The 19911-nt window shown below is 37.9% G+C and overlaps 2 protein-coding genes across 2 annotated transcripts in view; both read right to left on the reverse strand.

Moving 5' to 3' along the window:
- The window catches only part of LOC309510013 (uncharacterized protein), a gene marked incomplete at its 3' end in the record, with an annotated part of 1894646 nt that overhangs the window by 1034259 nt on the left and 840476 nt on the right, over positions 1-19911 (reverse strand). The window lies entirely within an intron of this gene.
- LOC309510024 (uncharacterized protein) overlaps positions 1-19911 on the reverse strand; it is an 83457-nt gene that overhangs the window by 2175 nt on the left and 61371 nt on the right. The gene's annotated exons all lie outside the window — the stretch shown is intronic.

The raw sequence follows: 19911 nt of genomic DNA on the forward strand, positions 1-19911 counted from the left end.
TTTACTAAAATATTAAACTAAATGTTTACTAAAAACAAAAAACAAAAATGTTTTCTTCAAGAAATACTGTGTAAAACTGATGTTATTAAAATAATATGCAGGGGAAAACCAAGTCCTATGTTTGGTGGACCCTTTGTGTTACAAACCTTATTAATATTCCAAAGTATTCTAAATAATTTAGATTAGGTTACAAAGCTTGTGTAATCTAATGAAACATGTTACAAATTACTGTATTTTGTAATCTGTAGTAAATAATCTACTTACAAAATAGTGTCTCCAGTTTATAATGTGGATCATTCTTCAGATCAGAGAGAAGCTTCACGGCTGATTCTCCTAGTTTATTCCCAGTCAGATCCAGATCTCTCAGGTGTGAGGGGTTTGATCTCAGAGCTGAAGCCAGAGCAGAACAACCTTCATCTGTGACTCCACAATCCATCAACCTGTAGAGAACAATGACACACTCTTCACTCTCTCAGTTCAGATCAGTTTAGCAGTGAATCCATTATTAAAGAGAAAATACAAACTTAAAGCACAAATAAAATGTTTTGATGGATCATTGGACTGAGATCTAAAATGTCACAGAGCTCAAAACATGATTATTAAACATCTAGTCTTTAGATCTGTACTAATACAGTACGCATGGCGTAATGATTTGTTTTAATTGTGTAAACAATATTTTAAAAACAGTCCCTGCAGAAAGATGAACGTGATGAACTGCAAGAATAAATCCAGCATGTTCTTCATTTCTCAGTTCTGAATGTGTTGAGATCGAGTCGGTTTAAAATCAAGAGACTGAAGTGTTGATTGTGATGTGACAGTGTGTATTTCAGTGACTCAGTCCTGCAGAATCATGTTCCTGAAGAGCAGCTCATGTGTTCAATCTGTAAGAATTGATAAATTAGGAAATGCCGGACAGTCTGTTTGGGGAGCACCCAGACCCTGAGAGGACAAAGGACCTCTCTGGAAATTACCATTTGAACTCAGCATTTGTGAGGCAAAGTTACACCTCAGAACACATCTCTCCTCCTCTTCCTCACTCCCCCTCTCTCATGCTGAGACCACATGCAAATTTCCATTGTTAAAAGATATTTCCAAGTGAAAGAGGTCCTGGCTATTTAATGAAATGCAGCAGGGAATTCGAGGCCTTTTTCTGTACCTCAGATTCGCCCGTGAGGCTGAGAGAGAGAGAGAGAGAGAGAGAGAGAGAGAGAGAGAGAGAGAGAGAGAGAGAGAGAGAGAGAGAGATCTTCAGCCTCATGTATTTCTTATTGTTGGGTTTGCATCTCTTCTCATTTTCCAGAGTATTTGATGTTTTGTATCGATTATATTTGAATTGATTAAGAAATTGGCATGATACATTTACCTGACATAATAAATTGTTATATTTGATTATTCTAACTGACTTTGGCATTATTTGCATTAAAGAGTTAAAAGGAATAGTCAAATATTCGCTCACAATTAATGATCCACAGATATCATTAAAACCTTTTCATTCATGGAGTCAGATGAAATAACCAGAGAATACATATTCAGATGTATTGCATTTAATCAAAAAAATACTTTGCCTCGAGAAAAGGACAGTAACACGTTAAGACCTTCCGCGCTGGTCGGATGCCGGACTTTGGGACGATTTAGCGTGAGCTTACAAATCACTTACAGTTCAATAAGCTCAATAACACAGCAGCAGAAAAAGGCTGAACATTTCAAATATAGGAGACTTTACATTGTGTTTCATGTGTGAGTCATATATGATCTTACCACAGTGTCTCCAGTTTACAGTGAGGATCCTCCAGTACAGCAGAGAGCAGATGAACTGAATCTCCTAGTTTATTCTCAGTCAGATCCAGATCTCTCAGGTGTGAGGGGTTTGATCTCAGAGCTGAAGCCAGAGCAGAACAACCTTCATCTGTGACTCCACAATCACTCAACCTGTAGAGAACAATGACACACTCTTCACTCTCTCAGTTCAGATCAGATCAGTTTAACACAAGGGTCCGCAGCCGTACTGCAGGGGGTCCGTCAATTAATGCTTGATCACAAATCATTTTTTGTTAAAAAATTAAAACATGGGTAAAAAACATCACAGTCAAATTTAAATATAAGCACTCTCAAACGAATGCAAGATCTTCCTCAAACAATCTTCATCTGTGACTCCACAATATTTCAACCTGTAGAGAACAATGACGCTGTGTAAACAGTGTGTAAAATGACCATTTTATTAAAGATTACAATGTGTGATGTGATTTGAATGTAGTGACAAGCAATGCCACTATATTCTACACTGCTTTATAAAGGATGCCGGTTCTCCATGAACTTCAGGAGAAACTGAGGGACAAATACCATGCAGTGCTGTAACTATGGAGTGATAAAGAGATAACATTAATAACACCTGAAGTGTAACTTTATCAATTAAATGTACTATATTTTAGTTCAATAATATTAATTTAATATTTTGAAGATTTTTGTTTCTAAATATTTGTCCAATAATGATCCATTAATGGCCATTTAAAATTATATTTTTTTCTAATATGTTTATTACTTATATTACAATTAGATTTCATGCTTAGCATTTAGCATGCTAATATATGCTATTGCTAATTAATAGTTTCGTAGCAATCTAATACAATCTTATAACTCAGTCATGTGACACAAATATAAGAAATTGAATGAATTAATCCAGTTAGGGAACCATATTAAAATCACTTTAAAACTTCTTCATTGGGTTACTTGGAAATGACTTGATTCCACGATGTTGACATTATGTGAACAAATTATCTTTGTTGAACTTAATTGGTTCATGTGGAACTGATGTGCATGATTCAATCATTTAAATCCTACACACTTTTTCAGTGCATTGTTTTCTGTATTTTAAAAAGAATTTTGGATTTACTGTAAATCCCTCTGGTCCTCTTCGTTTAGGGGTCACACTTGGCTCCTTCGCAGTCAAAAGTGACCGAAGCCTTAAAATGTCTTTTTTTTTTTCAGGAAAACCAATGTAATATATTTTTGTTCAATAATATTTTTTTATTATTATTTCGAATTTAGAAAGGTTTCTATGGTAGGCTACTATGCAATAATTATATAAAAAAAAATGTATGAGCATTTTGTTCCATTAGAATTCATATTTTTATTTGTATTATTATTTTTCAATAAATGCAACATGTCACATTAGTGCAGGCCTTTAAAATCCATTTTTTGAAGTGAGAAAAGCGTCATCCAGTGGCGTTAAAAAGTAAAAACTTGTGTAATGTCGTGTAACCGCCTGTAGGCTGTACTGTTGCTCCCTATATAAATACATAGAGAGGCTTTTTGATTCCCATTGTTTTTTTTAGACATGATTTCTCCATTTTATTCGTTTTTTTATTAATTTTTTTAATATATATTTAGACATTCTAAAAGACTACGTTTTGTCAAGGTTTAGATAATTTTGTTACATAAGTATCAGGTTTTGCATTATGATTACAATCAAACAATAATGTTTGGTTAGAAAAGGAACACAATGCAAGCATTTTTGTTAATCAGTATTTGATCATTAAAAAAATCTAACAAAATAAGGGATGGATAGTGATAATTCAAAACACTTTATACAGACATTTTGCAATTAATTGGTATTTTATTCAGTTTCATTCTATAAATGGTAATAAAACTTCAGAAGGGAACAGCAATTATGATCTAACAGCAAAAACAATAAAATAACAACAGCAAACAATCATTATCAAACTGTAGGTTAAAAAACAGGAATAAAAATGTAATTATAATAATAAATATTATTTTAACTATGTACATACAAACTGTAATTATTTTATGTATTGTTGCATATGCAACAGATATCAGGAACACCTATTAGGCTAAAATAAGACCAAACAATTATTATTTGTGTGTGTGTGTGTGTGTGTGTGTGTGTGAGTGTGTGAGTGTGTGAGTGTGTGTGAGAGTGTGTGTATGTGTGTGAGTGTGTGTGTGTGTGTGTGTGTGTGTGTGAGAGAGAGAGAGAGAGAGAGAGAGAGAGAGAGAGAGAGAGAGAGAGAGAGAGAGAGAGAGAGAGCGTGAGTGAGTGAGTGAGTGTGTGTGTGCGCGTGTGCATTTGAGCGAGAGTCTCTTTTGTATTTCCTTCATTTATTGATTTTATTTTGCATATTATCAAAATTTGCTGTTGCAGTCTTACCAGTTCATTTCTCTCTGTGTCTGTGTGTGTGTGTGCGTGTGCGTGTGCGTGTGTGTGTGTGTGTGTGTGTGTGTGTTTGTACCACCAAAAGTTTCTCTGAGTTTTCGTATTTCCCATTCATTTCCTGTCGGTCATTTTTGAAGGAACCAAGTGTGACACTTTTTTTTTTACGACCCTTTACCATATCCGAATCATGTCTATGATTATTTTGTGTGTGTTCACAAAGCTAATACAACAAACGTCACCAAGTGTCATCCCATTCCGATTAAATTAAAAACGTGTTCGGTCATTTTTAAACCGAAGAGGATCAGAGAATGTCAACATTGAAAAGTGGAAGATTAATCAATTTATTAAAGAAATGTTAATTATTAGAAACCTTTTTGTCCCTGAAATTATCATTTTTTCTATTTCTTTTTCCTTTTTTATATTGTGCTCTGTTCTTTAGGACATTTATTATAGTTTTGTTTTGTCTTATTGTAATGATATTTACTGCAATACAAAACTTTACTTCCGCATTCCTCGATTCCTATGGAAGTCTGTGGGTGTTGTAACTCTGTCAGTTCAAAAACACTGTTGTTTTAATATAACATTTATACTTTGTGTATTTGTGTAATGTTTTGTCTTGTTTGTGATGTGGAGTAATTATATATATATACTATATAGTACTGTGCAAAAGTCTTAGGCATGTTAATCATTTTTCTGTTTCTTCATGTAATCACAGACGGACTCGATGATGGTGAGATCAGATCATACCGGCTGTTGTCAGATTCCTTGTGCATACACAAATCTCACTGGATTATTACAATTAATGGCAAAAAGAATGTTTGGAAATCTAAACTGATATTTCCTACTGACACATTACAGCAAAATATATAAATAACTGACTTAAAACCATCTTTTTGGGGGGGGGGGGGGGGGGGGGGGGGGGGGGTATTAACATGCCTAAGACTTTTGCACAGTACTGTATATACTGGGGAGAACATTTATGTTTTAGGATTAGCATGTTTAATCAAGCATTGGCTCACCTGTGATGTTCACTGATTTAACTGAATATTTATTTAATGTGGATTTGGACTGAAGTAAGTATCACTTGTAATTTATTGTTTAACTGTCTATGAATCACATAAAATACTGGTTTTGGTTTTCCTGGTCAAACTATAATTGTACAGAAAATGAGCTCTCAATAAAATGTATTCAATTGTCTCTCATTTGTGTTGTGTGGATGTGTAATTGTTTGGTTGGACTCCTTCTTCAGACCCGAAAACAAGCTAGAGTTTAACAAGCAAAGTTGGTGATCACTGAGTAAAAAAGTTAAAAACTATTACATTACTAATAAAGAATATATTTACCAAGGACAAAATATGTGTTTATCAGAGAGTTCATCTTACCCCAGTTTCTCCAGTTTACAGTGAGGATCCTCCAGTACAGCAGAGAGCAGATGAACTGAATCTCCTAGTTCATTCTCAGACAGATTCAGATGTCTCAGGTGTGAGGGGTTTGATCTCAGAGCTGAAGCCAGAGCAGAACAACCTTCATCTGTGACTCCACAATAATTCAACCTGTAGAGAACAATGACACACTCTTCACTCTCTCAGTTCAGATCAGATCAGATCAGTTTAACACAAGGGTCCGCAGCCGTACTGCAGGGGGTCCGTCAATTAAAGTCCCTGTAAAGGCAATTCTAAAAAAAAAATTCTAAACACATTATAAAAGTTAGAAATGTATTGCTAAAACATATTACGAAGACTGTGAACTGTGAAGTACTGAATTGTGGAGTTAGACCGTTAAACAGTTTTTCACCATTGCTGTGTTCCGGATTTTTTGGGCGGGGCTCAAACGGGGGCTCGATGACACACTGGAGCCCCTGAGCTCCTGGACACGCCCCTACTTGATGACGCACCAGAGCCCCTGAGCTCCTGGACACGCCCCTACTTGATGACACACTGGAGCCCCTGACGCTGGCCCCTCCCCTAACAATATAAATAGAGCACAATCACAGCAGTTTGCCGATCGCGAGTTACTGTCTGTACTATTAGTTACTACAGCCTACAGTTTGCTAGCTAGCTATGCCTTCGTCACGGAAATGCATACTACCTGGATGCGATCACGTACAAAACAGATCGGTGTCCTTATTAAAATTTCCGAAAAACGATCACATCAAGATGTGGATTAATTTTGTGAATAAATGAGTGAATAGGTGAGCCACCTTGATGGAGAGCTGAGGATCACCGCCAAAACCCGCCTCTGTAGTGATCATTTTACACGGGATAGTTTTATAAACTTTCGTCGGAGACAACTGGGATTCACTGATAATCCGCTGTTACTGGTGAATGGGGCCGAGCCGACTATCTCCCGCCTCGGTGTTCATACTCCCGTCGCGCCGACAACTCAGTGCCGGCCCGAGCCTTTTGGGGGCCCTAAGCAGAATTTGATTTGGGGGCCCCCTCCCACCACGCGGAGTCACCTGTGCTTGACGATTATTGACACAATGTCACGCTATAATGTTGCATTATAAATGAATACAATGAGGTTATGTATTAATACAAAATAAATAAAAAATAGATACTTAAAGTTGTAACTTTTTCTTTACTCTTTTACTAACTCTTGGAAACTTCTGAAAACAAAGTGTCACAAAACATATTAAAAAAATTATTTGCAAAATATCCTCCAACGTTTGCAACACTTTGCAGTTTGAATGATGTCTTGTATGAACATGACGGAGTATGTTTTTATGTTTCCACTGTTCGATCGCGCCCGCGACACACACACACACACACACACACACACACACACACACACACACACACACACACACACACACACACACACACACACACACACACACACACACACACACACACACACACACACACACACACACACACACACACACACACACACACACACACACACACACACACACACACACACACACAAGCTTTGTAATCTTCCACTGTGATGTTTCCAAGCACATTTTTGCGCGTGTGAGGAGGATGATTTTTTTCCGTCGATATTGGAACGTGAGTGAAGTACAAAGCCTATGATAAAGAATAGTTTACCATCCAAATCCATCGCGAATGTTGAAACATTTTGATTCTAATGAGAGAGATGCGTGAGCCCAACGCCGCTTAATTTCACTTTCGCTTTAAATTATTTCGTTTTGGCTTGTTTATAGTTATTTTTTTATTCTTGTTCTGTTCTGAATATCATTACATTTAAAGGAGTCATGAACTGGATTGTTTTATTATTTTATAATGTTGCCTGGGGTGCCCTTATAATGTTAGTATGATTTTTACATCAAAAATTTTCATAATTTATAAATAAAAGCCATTTTTCCAAGCCTGATTTCAGCCTCAGATTTGAACGCTCTGTTTTAAGGGGCGTGTCTGCTGTGAGACTGCAGTGCAAACGCCCACTGCTGTGATTGGCTGACATGCTTGCATATGAAATAGCTAGTAGTATTACATGAACTCTGTCGAAAACTTTTACAACGTTTTTACTATTACAGCTATCGAGATTAACAAATCGTGAAAAGTATCGTTTAAAGCATTATATTTAAATCTATTCCATCACATGAAAGGTTGCAGCATGATGAGCACTGACTGAGCAGATGACAGACAGTCTGTTGATCGCGTGAATAAAGATCTTATCATTGCAACGCAATTTTTGTAAAATGTTTAGCACAGACACCTAAGCCAGTGGGAAGGGTTGTAGGAACCGCATCATTAAAATGAATTTAATCCACTGGTCCCTGATAGCTTGGTCCGTTCTTGGGAGAGAAAAAAACATTTCCATGTTGATTCTGGCAGTCAACAACAGAGCAACTCACGTGTACACCACGTTTCTGCATCTTTCACGGTCGAGTGCGTACTTCGAATCGGAATTCATGGCGGCGCTCGACTGAATATGAGGGGGAGAGGGGCAGGGCGGGCTTCCTGCAGCATAGGTCTGCGGTGTCCATATATGGTATATCCTGCGCCGACTTGACGTCAAGTCGGCGCAGAAATTAACATCACGTATTTGAGTGCGCGTGCACGTGGGCTGGTTGACGAACCAAGGGGTAAACAAACACTTCACTTTTAAATATCGGCTTCCCGGCCAGTGTATAATCGTTAGGCAATCATAACATAATTTTTTTCTCGTGGAAAAGTGAAAATTACAGGTCATGACTCCTTTAAAGGATAAATCATTGATCAAATCAAATTTTTGTGACATGGCTTAACATTACCGTGACTTTGCGCACGAATTGTCTATGCACGCGAGGTTATGCGCATGACTCAAACACTGGCAGACACAGCAGCAGTTGTAGGCAGGTATATTGATCATGAAATCAGAATTTTCTTGTCTTGAATTATTAATCCTTTAATTCATTTATGTCACTTGTTTAAGTTAATTAATATGTAAAAAAAAAAAAAAAAAAAAAAAAAAAAAAAAAACTCGATTGGGGGCCCCCTGGTGGCCCCAAGCAGCCGCTTAGTTCGTTTATGCCTCGGGCCGGCCCTGCGACAACTGGTGCCATCATCAGCAGTGCGTGCCCACCAATGAGTGTAAGTTGCCTTGTGTGCTAATGTTATAATTATAGTAGGTAGTCCAGGCTCGAACATGTATGGCTTTGTAAAACCAATTAAGCTGCTAGGAGCATCCATTCCGGCTGTAGCGAGTGGGCGTGGTTTCAGCGCAGCCAGTGGACACGCCCCCAGCGTTTGAGAGCAGAGACTCCTGCTCATTTTTTCAAGATTTTGATAGCTTATTTTATGTACTTGCCGGCTTTTTTTATCATTGAAATTTGTCTGGGTGGCTAATAACACATTTTTCTGTGGTGTGACAAACTCAGAACACATACTTAATTTTGACTTTACAGGGACTTAAATGCTTGATCACAAATCATTTTTTGTAAAAAAATTTAAACATGGGTAAAAAACATCACAAAGTCAAATTTAAATATAAGCACTCTCAAACGAATGCAAGATCTTCCTCAAACAATCTTCATCTGTGACTCCACAATATTTCAACCTGTAGAGAACAATGACGCTGTGTAAACAGTGTGTAAAATGACCATTTTATTAAAGATTGCAGTGTGTGATGTGATTTGAATGTAGTGACAAGCAATGCCACTATATCCTACACTGCTTTATAAAGGATGCCGGTTCTCCATGAACTTCAGGAGAAACTGAGGGACAAATACCATGCAGTGCTGTAACTATGGAGTGATAAAGAGATAACATTAATAACACCTGAAGTGTAACTTTATCAATTAAATGTACTATATTTTTGTTCAATAATATTAATTTAATATTTGAAGATATTTTTGTTTCTAAATATTTGTCCAATAATTATGATCCATTAATGGCCATTTAAAATAATATTTTTTTTCTAATATTTGTATTACTTATATTACAATTAGATTTCATGCTTAGCATTTAGCATGCTAATATATGCTATTGCTAATTAATAGTTTTGTAGCAATCTAATACAATCTTATAACTCAGTCATGTGACACAAATATAAGAAATTGAATGAATTAATCCAGTTAGGGAACCATATTAAAATCACTTTAAAACTTCTTCATTTGGTTACTTGGAAATGACTTGATTCCACGATGTTGACATTATGTGAACAAATGATCTTTGTTGAACTTAATTGGTTCATGTGGAGCTGATGTGCATGATTCAATCATTTAAATCCTACACACTTTTTCAGTGCATTGTTTTCTGTATTTTAAAAATAATTTTGGATTTACTGTAAATCCTTAAGAATGTCAACATTGAAAAGTGGAAGAATAATCAATTTATTAAAGAAGTTTCAATTATGAGAAGAACCTGAAGTCTTTTTGTCCCTGATATTTTTCCCATTTCTTTTTCCTTTTTATATTGTGCTCTATCATTACAATAAGGCAAAACAAAACTATAATAAAATGTCCTAACATTTATTATAGTTTTGTTTTGCCTTATTGTAATGATATTTACTGCAATACAAAACTTTACTTCCGCATTCCTCGATTCCTATGGAAGTCTGTGGGTGTTGTAACTCTGTCAGTTCAAAAACACTGTTGTTTTAATATAACATTTATACTTTGTGTATTTGTGTAATGTTTTGTCTTGTTTGTGATGTGGAGTAATTATATATATATACTTTATACCATGGTCTGGGTGAATACTCGATTCTGATTGGCTGCAGGGTGTCCATTAAAAAGTGATAGAGGACACCTAGTAAAGGAGTTCTGGTGAAACTGACTGTTTACCGTTCGAAATTAATAAATAAATGCGCTGGCTACATCAGCTGTGAGTAACCATAGCAACAGGCAGTAAACTGAAGGGTTCTACGAGCTGAGCGGACTATAAATATCTCCGGTTGCTAAATAAACCGTCAGGTGTAACCAGGGAAACCAAGTTATTGTTTGTAAAAACTTTAGATTTCGATTGTAAAACTAATTAAAATATAAACTAATGTTTTAAAAATGTGTTATTTGGCAAGTGACCATGGTATAAGCGGGTTAATGCCCGACGAGGTGTCCATTGTCAGGTATTAATGGACTTCGCTGCGCGTCGGACGGTTCACACCTCGCCGTCGTCCATTAATACCTGACAATGGACACCTCGTCGGGCATTAACCCTTAAATATAGTACTGTGCAAAAGTCTTAGGCATGTTAATCATTTTTCTGTTTCTTCATGTAATCACAGACGGACTCGATGATGGTGAGATCAGATCATACCGGCTGTTGTCAGATTCCTTGTGCATACACAAATCTCACTGGATTATTACAATTAATGGCAAAAAGAATGTTTGGAAATCTAAACTGATATTTCCTACTGACACACTACAGCAAAATATATAAATAACTGACTTAAAATTATTTTTTGGGGGGAGGGGAGGGGGGGGGGGGGGGATATTAACATGCCTAAGCCTTTTGCACAGTACTGTATATACTGGGGAGAACATTTATGTTTTAGGATTAGCATGTTTAATCAAGCATTGGCTCACCTGTGATGTTCACTGATTTAACTGAATATTTATTTAATGTGCATTTGGACTGAAGTAAGTATCACTTGTAATTTATTGTTTAACTGAGTGTCTATGAATCACACATAAAATACTGGTTTTGGTTTTCCTGGTCAAACTATAATTGTACAGAAAATGAGCTCTCAATAAAATGTATTCAATTGTCTCTCATTTGTGTTGTGTGGATGTGTAATTGTTTGGTTGGACTCCTTCTTCAGACCCGAAAACAAGCTAGAGTTTAACAAGCAAAGTTGGTGATCACTGAGTAAAAAAGTTAAAAACTATTAAATTACTAATAAAGAATATATTTACCAAGGACAAAATATGTGTTTATCAGAGAGTTCATCTTACCACAGTTTCTCCAGTTTACAGTGAGGATCCTCCAGTACAGCAGAGAGCAGATGAACTGATTCTCCTAGTTCATTCCCAGACAGATTCAGATGTCTCAGGTGTGAGGGGTTTGATCTCAGAGCTGAAGCCAGAGCAGAACAACCTTCATCTGTGACTCCACAATCCCACAACCTGTAGAGAACAATGACACACTCTTCACTCTCTCAGTTCAGATCAGATCAGTTTAACACAAGGGTCCGCAGCCGTACTGCAGGGGGTCCGTCAATTAATGCTTGATCACAAATAGTTTGTTAAATAAAAAAATGGTAAAAAACATCACAAAGTCAAATTTAAATATAAGCACTCTCAAGCGAATGCAAGATCACCCTCAGTTGATTCTGTAATAATATCATACTGGCAAACTCTCAAGTGTGTGTTTGTGTTTGAGCTCTGGAGAACGTCAAATGTTTTTACAGCGGTGAGAAATGTAGCCAATCACAGTCATGTTTGTTGGTCTATTGAACGCAGTGGCCAATCAGAGGTGTTTCATTTTGTCAGAGTCCACTCACCGAGATATAAAGGCCCTGTCCTAAATGGCACACTTCATATGCACTTTCAGTCTTGTAGACTTACAATGGCTTCTGCGTGCCCTTTAAGTCCATGAGACCGTAGGGTGTCCTATTTAGTAATGTTAGGTTTCAGAAGGGTACTCACGAGCGCCCCTCTGCGGTCGATATGTGCTCTAAATGCGCACTAAAGCGAGCTCCGCAGCAGACTTGTTCACGACAGTCAAAGCGGTGTTACGTCAGGAAAGTGCGGACTCAGAGGAAGACCGCGAGTGTTTAGGGTGCCGTTTGTGACAGGGCCAAACTCACAATTGCGTGACATAAAAAGTCAGAATTGCGAGTTTGTACCTTGCAATTCTGAGGGGAAAAACAGTCAGAATTGTGAGATAAAAAGTCACAATTATCTTTTAAATTGTTTTATTTTGTGGCGGAAACAAGCTTCCATAAATTAGAGGCAACCAGTGGCGAATTAGTCTTCCAGGTTTTGATGTCATCCCTGTAGCTCTATTCACAGTCAGCTTTCCTTTCACATGAAACCCCCCAAATGCCAGCAAACCAATGAGAATGCTATGGAAGCTTATGGGTAGCAATATTCAATTTGAAATGTAATATGCAAAATGACAATGCAATATGTAAAATGGTAATGCATTTCTGTATTTAAACTTACATTTTCCATTACATTTGTGCAACTTTTGGTGCAAAATGAAAATGAAAATTCAATTATATAATTTACATTTGCCATTTCATACACTAGTTTTAATATGTAAATTGAACATTTTAATGCTTTATAAGTTGCAAAATTAAAATTAAAATTTATTACAGAAATGATTAGATATGTTTAACATGTTCAAACAAATAATGTAGCAAAATGATCATTCAAATGTTATTTTTCTTAATTGCATTTACACCCACAGTTAAGACACTTGCAATTGCATTTTCATTAAATGTCCCGCAATGAATGAAGCAAAATTCATTGTGCAAATTGAAAATGCATTCCACCCTGTCAATCACTGCGTGAAGTTGGCCCCGCCTCCTTCCTGTCAATCACTGTGTGAATGTGGCATATGACTGTGGAGCGGTGCTTACTGTGAATGTACGAATTATACTGCAGACAATTTAAACAGAGCAGCAGGGGCGTGTCTAGAGGGGGGGCACGGGGTGGCACCGGCCCCCCCTGGAATATGATTGGCCCCCCCTGGTGCCCCCCCTTCAATCTCATTGGGCTAGATTTACTGTCAACCTGAAAATGCCCACCGCACCATTGGACCAGAGTGCTGTCAATCACTGTTTGATTAGCGAGCACAGTTGCGCGTTTTTAAAACAGGAGGAAAGAGACACCACAACACGTCAGTGTTTACGTATGTACACACTAAATTATATATGACCTGGGAGTGCTCAGTGTAGAGTCACGGAGAGCCAAGTCCCTGGACATGGATGAGTTTATCAAACTATTTGGTAGCCAGCAAAACCCCCCCCCCCCCCAAAAAACCCAGCAGAATACAGAGCAGAGCATAATACATGTGATGGTGCAGTTAACCCACAGGAACAGACACATTTCATGCTGAGAACACACACTTAATTTTTGTGTTGAAAATAAAGTAATGTAAAAAGTAAAGTAAATAAAATAATGTTAAATGACTAAATAATGTCTGTGATTTTTATTTTGTATTTATTGGAACAGAACTGTGTTGTCTAATCCATGCAAAATACAAAAAAAATAATACCATCTATATTAGAGCACGTGGCATTGCACAAGATTTTGGAAATCGTGCTTAATATTTTCTAAACCAGTATTTATTTTCAGTTGAATTTTCTGATTGGCCCCCCCTGACTGGTTCTTGGTCCCCCCTGTGCCCCCCCATTTATAAAATCCTGGAATCGCCCCTGCAGAGCAGTGCAATTTTTTATATGTTAGGTTGACTATTTTATAATAATTTTTTATTACGGTTATAATGAACAGGCTGCAAGATTCCAATGCTGGAATATGTTGTATGTGTGTGTGTGAGGTGTGTGTGTGTGTGTGTGAGAGGCGCGGGCGCGATCGAAAAGTGGAAACATAAAAACATACTCCGTCATGTTCATACAAGACATCATTCAAACTGCAAAGTGTTGCAAAACGTTGGAGGATATTTTGTAAATAATTTATTTAATATGTTTTGTGACAGTCTTAATAGCTTTTCCATTAGTACTAGAATGAATAGTAGAAAAGTAATTTTCGAATTCTTTAAGGAATACTGAGAAAAGGGGCTTTTTGTTAGAAACCTTACACTTATGGATGTGAAATTTGACTAATAAAATTAACAGATTAATTACAAAAGCCTCCTTAATCACACTGTTATCATGCTTTGAATATCCAAAAATTACATTTTCAAAATGCAAAACTAAATTAGAGAGTACCTTTTCCTTAATAAACATAGACACTTCATACCATAACTTTTTCACACGACTACAATGCCAGAAAATGTGGGGAACTGTTTCCAAGTGCAAAGAGCAAAACGAGCAACTTACATCAATGTCTTAAACTTACTAAGGAAATGTTTGACAGGGTAGAATTTGTGCAATATCTTGAAAGAGATTTCTTTCACCTTGTTTGTAACAAAAAACTTATGAGGTAATAACCAGACACTTTCCCAAACAAGGTCATTAACACATTTAGTCCAATAAGCAATAGAGCAAGATTTGGTGACAAACTCCTTTAAAAATAGAGAACGAATAGATTGGTTATTGTTTTTGTACTGTAAAAAACAAATTTTGCCACATATTGTGTCAGCTGTTAATTATGAGCATATCAACTGATGACAACACACTTCTACATAAGGAAATTATACCAGAATTGATTGCAGAAAATACAAGAGCAAATTCCTTGGGAGTCAGGAAAATTAAAGTGCAGAAGAAACTCGTCATACGTCATAAGGAATCCTTGAGAGTTAAACAAATGACAAACTAAAACAATACCCTTTTCAAACCAGTTTAAAAAAAACACTTTTGTGTTTATACAAAATACAACGATTATTCCAAATAAGAAAACGGTGCAGAGAGAAGTTGTGCTTGTAGATCAGTTTCCAAGCCAATAAAGCTTGAGCATGAAAGGCAGAAAGTTTCACTGGCAATTTGTCAATTTTATAATCACACATTAGTAAAAAAGAAAGACCCCCAAGTCGGTCAAAAATAAAATTAGGAATAAAATTCCACAAAGAAGGTTTTTTTCAAACAAAATTTTAACCAATAAATTTTGAGGGTATTAGTATGCTCAATATTGTATTGAGATGATGTTCTAACCTGTGTAGTAGTAGTACTGATAAATAGTAATAAGTAATTATTGATGAATAATTATTTACATAAATGTGAATCTTAAGTTATCCTAGTTTCTCTCTACATACATGCAAAATAGTTAATTTTACAACATTTTAAATCACATGATTTTAAACCTAAATTTGATGGATTAATAGCATGTGGTCACCGCAAGTATTATTATTATTTTTAATGCGTGTATACAGAACATTTTAAAATTAAGCCATTTAATTTTATTCAGGACATATTTGCTGTTGAGTGGAAGTAATTGTCTCTGTAATTTTAATCCTAAAGCTACAATACAATATGGTCTGTAAACAACTTAACATACCAGTACACATTCAAGGGAAAATGCTAAAATAATAACAGCATCAAGAAAATAAATCTTGTCAGATGTCCAAAAAAAAAAAAAAAGTGCATAAAGATATTTTGTCTGGTAAGAGTTCCTTCTTTAATGGCTCATTTTTCCACAGTGATCTGTACATAAGGTTCCTCTTAATTTGCTGTTCAGTGTCTGCAGGACATGTACGCACATAAAAATTTAACCCCACTGAATTTAAGTTTAAAATACAAACTGATCACATCACTGATGAACTCTCTTCTAGTGCGCATGCATATATGACGTCACCAAACACACCACCGCGCATGCGCGTAACAGCGTCCAGTACGTGTTGGATCTGATCCAGCTATACGTCATCGTGCTACAGGCTGCAGAGAGGACTTCTTGAGAGTAGTCGAGTGCAGGCGGGGAGGAGCTGCAAATGGACACGTGAAGTCGGACACTTTCTGGTTCCCGTAGTGACCGCTCACGTGGTGTTTGCATACTTTACCACAGCTGAAGTGAAATAAATTCAATATTTGCCAAATAATACACAGATGTTTCAGAGACATTTTCATTCAATATACTTTATGTACTGCTTCATACAGCGTCTGTTTGAACAAGAATAAAGTTCAACATAAACTTCTATCAATGAAGTGGAGTCTACGTTTTTTAATCAGTTTTAATTTGATAAACATGACACAATATAACATCGCAACTACATGAAAAGAGTATTTACTGTTATAAAAAACTGATTTGTGAGCTTTAGAGGAACTAAAGGTGTTCGAATAAACACGAAACACACGTGATCGTTGTCATGCGGTGAATCCGGCCAATCGTGGAACAGCTGTGTTGTCATCAGAGCTCGTGCAGCCGCTCTTGAGAAGCTGCGCTGGCTGAGTTCTCCGGCTACTTTCGAATCGCTCTCGCGGTACTTTGATGGCATATGTCACAGTCACGTGGCGTCAGCGCTGTATCAAGTCGGACAATTTCTAACCGGCATGCACTGCTTCAAGTCAGCCGCCGATCGGTCTGCGCAGAGCTGTGTGAAGTTGAACAAGCCTTGTGTGAAGTTGGCCCCGTCCCCTCCCACCCTGTCAATCACTGCGTGAAGTTGGCCCCGCACCCTCCCTCCCTGTCAATCACTGTGTGAAGTTGGCCCCGCCCCCTCCCACCCTGTCAATCACTGTGTGAAGTTGGCCCCGCCCCCTCCCACCCTGTCAATCACTGTGTGAAGTTGGCCCCGCCCCCTCCCACCCTGTCAATCACTGTGTGAAGTTGGCCCCGCCCCCTCCCACCCTGTCAATCACTGCGTGAAGTTGGCCCCGCCCCCTCCCACCCTGTCAATCACTGCGTGAAGTTGGCCCCGCCCCCTCCCACCCTGTCAATCACTGCGTGAAGTTGGCACCGTCCCCTCCCACCCTGTCAATCACTGTGTGAAGTTGGCCCCGCCCCCTCCCACCCTGTCAATCACTGTGTGAAGTTGGCCCCGCCCCCTCCCACCCTGTCAATCACTGCGTGAAGTTGGCCCCGCCCCCGCCCCTCCCACCCTGTCAATCACTGCGTGAAGTTGGCCCCGCCCCCTCCCACCCTGTCAATCACTGCGTGAAGTTGGCCCCGCCCCCTCCCACCCTGTCAATCACTGCGTGAAGTTGGCCCCGCCCCCTCCCACCCTGTCAATCACTGCGTGAAGTTGGCACCGTCCCCTCCCACCCTGTCAATCACTGTGTGAAGTTGGCCCCCCCGGTGACGTCATCGTCTATAAGTCCTCCTGGGACGTCGTGTTTACGACGGCAGTGCGTTCAAGTCACTTTCATCAGAATAAGATGGCGGTGTACTTTCTCTTAATTAATTACATATAAATACAGCAAGATTCTTAAACTAGTTCTAGAAAATTAAGAACAAAGAAATGTGCATCAGGTGTACTTTGTTTTTTAATATTTTTCATTAATTTATGAAGCCACTGCAAACTTAAAATATGTTAAAATATGTTGTTGTATAATATCAAGAAAATGCAATTACCTGCCTCCTTATTTATTATAGATGCCTTTTTGTTACACATATTTAGCCAGTGTAATGCATTGCATTCAATGTTGTTATTTATTTTGTTTGTAAAAGATGGCTTATATTGTTTTGGCATAGATGTACAGTAATTGGTTATGTATGTATATGTGACTGTGCCAACCTCTGTTAAGAGGAGCAGAAAATTGCGATTATGTGTGTGCGCTAGACTCTTTAAATGTTTAAATGAACTCAGCCATCTTAGCTGAGTTTACTGTAGTTCAAGGACATGAAGAGGTGGACCGCTTGCACCTGACTGGAGAAGGATCTGGGAAACTTTGGAGGAGTGTCAACCAAATGCCAGTTGTAAACAAGGAGTATAAAAGACAGATGAACGGACTGCCTCTTGGGATACTGATACGCCAGTGCCCCCGACGCCTAGAAGCCCAGAGCTGAGGACAAGAAACCCCAAGCAGAAGAGAAGAAGCCCAGAGCTTACTACACCTTTGTTTCAAAACATGACTATTGTATTTTATACTTAAACGATTAAGTTGTATTCACCTTTTATATTTTTGTTTATTATAAAAAGAAAAGTAACCAATTCAAAGAAATGTAATTGATTACAAAATCTGCCTACTGAGATTTATGATGCTGGAAGACTATTAATGAGAACATACCACAGAGGAGTCTTCTGACCAAATTGTAAGTACCTTTTGAACGCTTACGGTTTAGGTCAGATTTGACTTTCTTTACCTTACCTGAGAATAATAAATAAATAGGTAAAAGGTGTTAAGAGTAAAGTACACACCGTAAAACATGGCGCCCAACGTTTTAGGGGCATTGATCCATCGACCCCTGGCCACGGTCGATCGAGCAATGCTTGCCCATTCGCTTCCGCACTCGTACGCTTGAGTATAGGAGTACGAACTTTGAATGCTAGTAAATTACCAACTAAAAGGCAACCTGTAAGACCCCAACAATGTTAATAATCTAGAAAAGATTATTTAAAGGAACAACCCAGAAAGGGTTAAAATAAATGACGTCTAAGAGAAACTTCTGGAAAAGATAGTATTTAAAAAAACAGACCCAGAAAGGGAGAATATTACTGTTATAATACAGACCCAGAAAGGGAGAATATTACTGTTATAATAAAGCCCAGAAAGGGCAAAGATTAATATAAAAAAAAAATTCCGTGAGAGTGGAAAATATACAAATAAAATTCCGTGAGAGTGGAAAAATGAATGCTATAATGCATACCCAGAAAGGGCAAAGATTAATGTAATAATAATAAAACCCAGAAGGGTTAAAACAAAAGTCGACTAAGAGAAATTTAGCCAGAAAGTAATAATCTAGAAAAGATTATTTAAAGGAAAATCCCAGAAAGGGTTGAACAGAGATTATTTATAGACAGCCCAGAAAGGGTTGAACGCGCGTAGAACAAATAACTTTATGAGCGAGAGAGCCGTAAAGATTGAGAAAGCCGTGAAAAAGGAGAGACAGAAAGTCTCAAACGGCTAGCCTCAGACAGTAAGAGGCAGAGACTGGCTAAAAGATAAGACCTGTTAGTGGAGGACGCTTCGCTTATGACAGGGCAAGCAGTAAAATCCAGCAATGTAGATATTTAACATGAGGAGATTCTCATGTATTAAAATGAAAACTAGCCTTCCAGGCAGACACAACGGTTCTAGAAAATGGAACGAGGCTTCTCTATAGAGATAGACCAAAATGGTTAAAACTTAAAGTCCCTGTAAAGTCAAAATTAAGTATGTGTTCTGAGTTTGTCACACCACAGAAAAATGCGTTATTAGCCACCCAGCCAAATTTGAATGAAAAAAAAAGCCGGCAAGTACATAAAATAAGCTATCAAAATCTTGAAAAAATGAGCAGGAGTCTCTGCTCTCAAACGCTGGGGGCGTGTCCACTGGCTGCGCTGAAACCACGCCCACTCGCTACAGCCGGAATGGATGCTCCTAGCAGCTTAATTGTTTTTACAAAGCCATACATGTTCGAGCCTGGACTACCTACTATAATTATAACATTAGCACACAAGGCAACAACTTACACTCATTGGTGGGCACGCACTGCCAACGATGGCACCAGTTGTCGGCGCGACGGGATGATAAAGGGCGAGGCGGGATATAGTCGGCTCGGCCCCATTCACCAGTAACAGCGGACTATCAGTGAATCCCAGTTGTCTCCGACGAAAGTTTATAAAACTATCCCGTGTAAAATGATCACT

Source organism: Leuciscus leuciscus (assembly GCF_965113295.1).
Source record: "Leuciscus leuciscus genome assembly, contig: SUPER_11_unloc_1, whole genome shotgun sequence".
NCBI classification, from domain to species: Eukaryota; Metazoa; Chordata; class Actinopteri; order Cypriniformes; family Leuciscidae; genus Leuciscus; species Leuciscus leuciscus.